At 39.2% G+C, this 6,000-nt stretch overlaps 1 long non-coding RNA gene across 1 annotated transcript in view; it reads right to left on the reverse strand.

The window, feature by feature from the left end:
• The window catches only part of LOC130458925 (uncharacterized), a 52,061-nt gene extending 46,782 nt beyond the window's left edge, over positions 1-5,279 (reverse strand). Inside the window, exon 1 of the long non-coding RNA XR_008918268.1 lies at positions 5,197-5,279. This is a non-coding gene — a long non-coding RNA (uncharacterized LOC130458925). The remainder of the gene's footprint in view (positions 1-5,196) is intronic.
• Between the last annotated feature and the right edge of the window lie 721 nt (positions 5,280-6,000).

The raw sequence follows: 6,000 nt of genomic DNA on the forward strand, positions 1-6,000 counted from the left end.
GATCTAGAAACTATCTGGTTAAAAGACAACAAATTAGTACATTTTGTAGATAACATTTTTTTTAGCCTCTCCAAATTCAAAATTTTGTCGTATAGATACAAGTGAGGACATAAGATACTACACATTAAATTAGTTTTTAGGGATGAAGGAGAAAAAGTTCCAGAAGAAGAAAAGAAAGAATTCCAGAAGAAGACAGAGAGGTAGCTGAGAGATTGTCATCAGTCAACACAGCTGCAGGCAAAAAGACCAGAGAAGAGGAAATAGAATCAGAAGAAGAATATTGAAGATAGAAGACAATATAGCAGAATTGCTGAAAAGGGTAACAGACTTTGCAAAAGAATCCAATACAGAAGAAGAAAGAAGACTGATATGGACATAAACTGTAAGATAATGCATCATTGAACACTGCACATTCTCCACTATAATTACAAATAACCCTATTTCCAACACAGTTCCATTGGATTTTACATATGTCATTGATCAAGATCTTTTTCCATATTAGTAATATTTACATTAGGGTGATCATTTGGAATATATGTCCTCAATGATATCCCAATCTACCCATGTGATCAAGCATTTGTTTGTCTTCTGTGTTTCTACTCCCATAGTTCTTTCTCTGGATGTGTATAGCATCTTTCTTGTAGATCCCTCCGAGTTGTTCAGGATCACTGCATTGCCACTAATGGAGAAGTCCATTACATTTGATTGTGCCACAATGTATCAGTCTCTGTGTACAATGTACTCCTGGCTCTGCTCTTTTCACTCTGTATCACTTGCTAGAGGTTATTCCGGTTCACATGGAATTCCTCCACTTTATTATTTCTTTTAGTACAATAGTATAACATCACCAAAAGATACCACTATTTGTTCAGCCATTCCCCAATTGAAGGGCAGCCCCTCATTTTATTGAACCTTTTACAAAAATGTAGTTTATCTCTTTGAGTTTTATTTTTGGTATTGTTTTATCTTAGCCCATGATTGCTATCCCTGCCTTTTTTACCTCAACATAATAGATTCTGCTTCAAACCATAATCTAACTCAATCTCTAATCATAGAGTATGTGGTGATATTTGGGTATGGGGAATCTTCTCAATACTATTCACTGATTAACAAGCTACCTGCAATCTATCCCATGGAGAAGTGTCAGTAAAAGATTTAAGATCTGACATCTGAAAATTGTAGGAAGTTTGTTTTGTAGAAACTTTCATTTTTTAAAATAATACTATGACTCATCTTCAAAGTTGTGAATAGCCCAAATTTCAGTTCATGTGCCTATTATGTTGGATGTTCCAAAAGTCTTTGTGTATTTTTAAGCTTTACACTGAGGAACAGTGAAATTATTTAACTTACTGTGAATTTCAAAACTACTTCCCCCTATTCAGACCATTCTTTAGAAGATCTGATTTAGCTATTTCCTGATCTATAACAATAGAGATACTTGGAATAACAGAATCAGGTCTTGGAAACTACATTCTCCACCCTACTCAATGTAACAAGATTAGGAAGGGCTGCAGAAAACTCAAGATTTAATTATTTGAGAATATGGCCTACAAGAGGCATATGCAAAAAGGACAGACCTCTGGGCAGTCCTAGGTCAAGCTAGAGCCACCATTGGCACATGTGAGATGCAGGAAGTGAGGTAGAGAACAGTCTCTGGAGTTCTCGGGACTTTCTGGGAGGAGGGCTAGAGTTCAGTTGGAGGCTGGTGCTTGGAGGTGGAGGGGCCTCGTGGACTTCTTTCCTTCAGATTGGTCACGTGAGTGATAAGGACTAATCCCTTTCCTTGTCTTGGCTATCTAAGGCCTTAACACCCACTTTGGCTCAGCCTGAGCTAAGCTTCTTTCCTTCTCTCCCTTTTCTCTCTCTCTCTCTCTCTCTCTCTCTCTCTCTCTCTCTCTCTCTCTCTCTCTCTCTCTCTCTCTCTCTCTCTCTCTCTCTCTCTCTCTCTCTCTCTCTCTCTCTCCCTCCTTCTAATACTTTCTTCCTCCTGTTGTAATTAAAACACCATAAAAAGCTGGCTGCTGACTTGATTGTTTAATTTAGGAATTACATAAGTGAATTCCTTGGCGACCTTACATTAATATAAATCAGTCTTTTAAAGTGATTTCAATATCACATTACCCGGGTTCATAGAGGTAGTAATCATCCGAGGAAGGATTTGAGTCTAGATCCTCTGACTAGAGCCAGTAATCTTTTCACTGTATTATAAGTCTATACCATCATATCAATGCACATTGCCAAAGTGGAAATAATAAGAATTGTTTAAACTGTTAGACACCTTATTTCCTTGTATGTTTCCTAAATTTCTTCTTTTGTTTTTGTTAAATTTTCCAACTTTCTTCTTGTATAAAAGATAAATGGGTTGAACTACATAGTCTTAGAGGTGTCTTCCCACTCTAGACCTATGATCCTATGATCATGAGACACAAAAAGGCCCAAAATGATTATTTCCGAAGTTAGCTGCTTGTAGATGAGGAACTCAAGCTTTTTTTTTAATGTCCTTTATGTCCTGCACTCTCATTAAATGACTGTTGTTATTTAGCCTCTTTCTTTTATTTTCCAAACACACTTACTTGCAGTATTTTCTGATACTATGGAAAGCAGGGAAAACAGCTTCAATTTAATTCTACCAAGAAGGATTCCTGTAGGTTTTAAGAAAATTCTTGCCCAAGAGACACAGATATAGTCGTATAAATTGGAAGATACTAAAGGTAAGAATGTGTCAGATACTTTTTTCTTCATGGGGACAACAAACAACCTTACATTGGTAAAAATTTTCTAGTGATCAGTCTTGCCTCACAAGAGCACGTAGCGGAATAAGAAGTCGAGAGAAAATCCCAAAGTCCTAATCAAATATATCAATCTCTAATTCTTTAAAAAAATGTTGCAATTCAAAAGTGAAAAAACACTACACTGGCAAAGAGAAAAGGAGTTTAAATTCTAGGAGAAAACAAACGTGTGGTTGTGATAGGAGGGAATTTTAAAAATGGAATGTATCATCTCTTTTTTGTTTTGCTTAGCTTAATTATTGATAAACATTTTAAAGAAGGAAATGTTTTCTTAGCCTTTTTCTTCTCCATATAAACTCGTTTGCATAAAATAACCATTAATGCTGTGGGTCAATCAGGGTAAGTCAGGAAATGTGAAATGATCACTGAAGGTCTGTTCTTACTACTTTATATTGCACCTCTAAGCATGGCAAAAACAGGTTACCCGAGTCTGATAGGACATATGAACTGTAAAGCTGAGCACGTAACAGGGCACATTAATGAAAGGGTTTCGTCCTTGATTCTTCATCGTGTTCCCATCTGTAGTTCCTCTTGGAATCATAGATTCTCCATACAGTGTCTTCCTTCCCAGCAGTCTGTGTGGACCTTTCTTTGTGTCTTAGGAGAAAGCATGTACGAGGCACTCTCTGAGTGTTGGCTCTTATTGTTAATCATTATATCTGAACCGTCTAAGGAAATGTGGCATGAGACAAACTTCAGAAAGAAACGTTGTTCTCTTGTTTGGGCTGCAACTGGATTTTACTGGAGTGAGAGTAGAGTTTGTATTGCCAGCAAGCTTACGAAAGATGGCTACCTAGTTATCATAAGAGCTCCTTAGTCGCCGTCTTTCAGTCGCCGTATATCTACACAGTCTTCCGACAAATGCTGGTTTTCCTGTTCAAAGCGGGGTCTAGTCTCACCTGTGGAGGCACCTTGCATGTGGATCTTCATTTCCTAGCCTGCCCTCCACCATGCCAGCCGTCCACTTGAGAGTGGCTGATGGAACTCTAGCATATTCATCCAGGACACTGACATTGTTTCCTGCAATGGCAATTATGAGCCTAGGAACAGAAGAGGAGAGGGCCCATGTGGGCAGGATAGGCACGCGTGCCGGACTAGAGGTCGGATCAGAGATAAGGAAGATAAAGGAAGAGGACTGCGTGGAACTGATGTGATTAACTGTAAGTTTGAAGCTGAAGCCAGGGCGGTGGAATTCACAACCAGAAGCTGGAATGGTTGCATCTGAAGGTACGTAAGCAGAGGACAAAATGGGTGCTTTTATCAGCTTGTTCAGTTGAATTTTTTTAATTTACAAATGCATTTGTAGCCTCAATTACTTCACAAACTGGAATTGGACTTCTAGCTTGCTACCATGACTCCATGAGGAACTTGGACTTCCTATTCCTGAAACCAACTTCACATACTCTTATTTATGAGCTCTGTTTAAACTGCCTTTGTTACGTCTCTAAACTGGACACATTTGCACTGGAAGGGTAAAAAGGGAAGAGAATGGCCAGTGTAGGCTCTATTAACTGTATCCTGCCTGAGCTCCCCTGAGCCCAATGCATACAATCTCCTGGACAGGATTTATCTCTGCGAGGAATTTTATTATTTCCACTGCAGGTTTAGGGAGTATTTATCTAATATCTAATAATCTCTACTAAAAGGAGACTCAAAGTCTCTCTTAAGTTCTTCTTTAAATGTGGATGCTTTCAGCATCTTCCAGTAAAAGATGTGGCTGGCCTTTGGAAAATCCATATTGGCTTTGACAGGCTGTGGCCTCCCGTGGCAATATTTGGACTCAAATTCAGTAACTGCCTGTAGCTCTGTGAGCTTTCAGAGAAAAGCTTGCAGAGAAGCTTGGAGGGCGCGTGCTTGGGAAAAGGTGCTGATTTGAATTTCTGCCGGGAACTCAGAACTCTGTGAGAGAAAAGTAGTTTCTGTGTGGCTGAATGAATAGTGAGTTCTAGCCTACTGAAGAGGTAGAGCAAAGCGGGCACTCTGGCTTCAGCTTTCACTCTTACCACCAGGAGCATCTTTTAACTCATTCCTCAAAATAACATTTCAAGTAATTTCTGGGGAAAAAAGGGGGAAGTAATGAGGAAAACTGATTACCAGGAAGAACAAAGGGTGTTCTCTAAGCTGGTTGGGCAGGTTAAAGAGGCAGAAGTTGGGTGTGTGCCACATGTGAATGGTAGCCACTTATAGACCAGAAAGCAGGACTTTCTCATCTTGAAGCACCAACCAGAATGAATTACTTTAAGCTTCTGGCCTGCTCTCCAGATCTCCACAGGAAAACAAAAGGGTTTTCTTCCTCTTCTTGTAAGTTGTTGAATTTATTAACCAACTTTACATTTGCACTTTGCCCATGTTAACTATTAATCTTGCAAGTACTATGCAAACAAATACATTTCACCAAAACCTATACCTTAGATTGTTTTTGGTGGGGGTTACTGCCCAGTCCTTCTTCTAGAAGTATTGCACTGCTTCAATTCTCTCCAGAGCAAATCTAAAAGAGAGAAAATACAAGTCTATATCTGTGCTGCTCTTAAAGGCTTTTTCATAAATGAAAAGAAAAACCAAAAGGGATTTCAGCTACATATAGGTTTCATTTCAGGCCTAGGGATTAGTTTGTATAGTTTGAGGGTACAGACCAAGTATTTAATAACAGAAAGGAAAGAAGAAGGTGCTCCTAATTAATGCTCATAGATCATGAAAAATAATACTCACTACAGTAACTATGTCTTTAGCTGTGCATTATTCAATGCAAGGAGTTCACAGGTGGAACACTTAGGTGGCTCAGCTAGCCAGGTCTAGAGGCTGCAGGTCCTGGGGTCAAATCTGACCTCAGACACTTCCTTATTGTGTGATGGTGGGTAAGTCACTTAATGTCCATTTATTAGCTCTGACCACTCTTCTGTCTTGGAATCAACACACGGTGTGGATTCTAAGATGAAGGCAAGGGTTAAAAAGAGAGAGAGAGAGAGAGAGAGAGAGAGAGAGAGAGAGAGACACCATGGATGTACTAAGAACTGTCTTCACTGTAAGAAAACTTCAGACCCTAGAAATCAGAGTTGCTAAACACATGATCCTTCAACAACTTGATGCAAACAGTATCTACCAGGTGTCTCTGAGAGAATTGAGAACTTGTTGCTAGAGTAGAGTAAGCATAAGTAAGGTATAGATCATGCCATCAAGGGAGCCACGGTGGACAGATACAGAAATAAAATAG

The sequence above is a fragment of the Monodelphis domestica genome, chromosome 4 (assembly GCF_027887165.1).
Source record: "Monodelphis domestica isolate mMonDom1 chromosome 4, mMonDom1.pri, whole genome shotgun sequence".
Lineage (NCBI taxonomy): Eukaryota > Metazoa > Chordata > Mammalia > Didelphimorphia > Didelphidae > Monodelphis > Monodelphis domestica.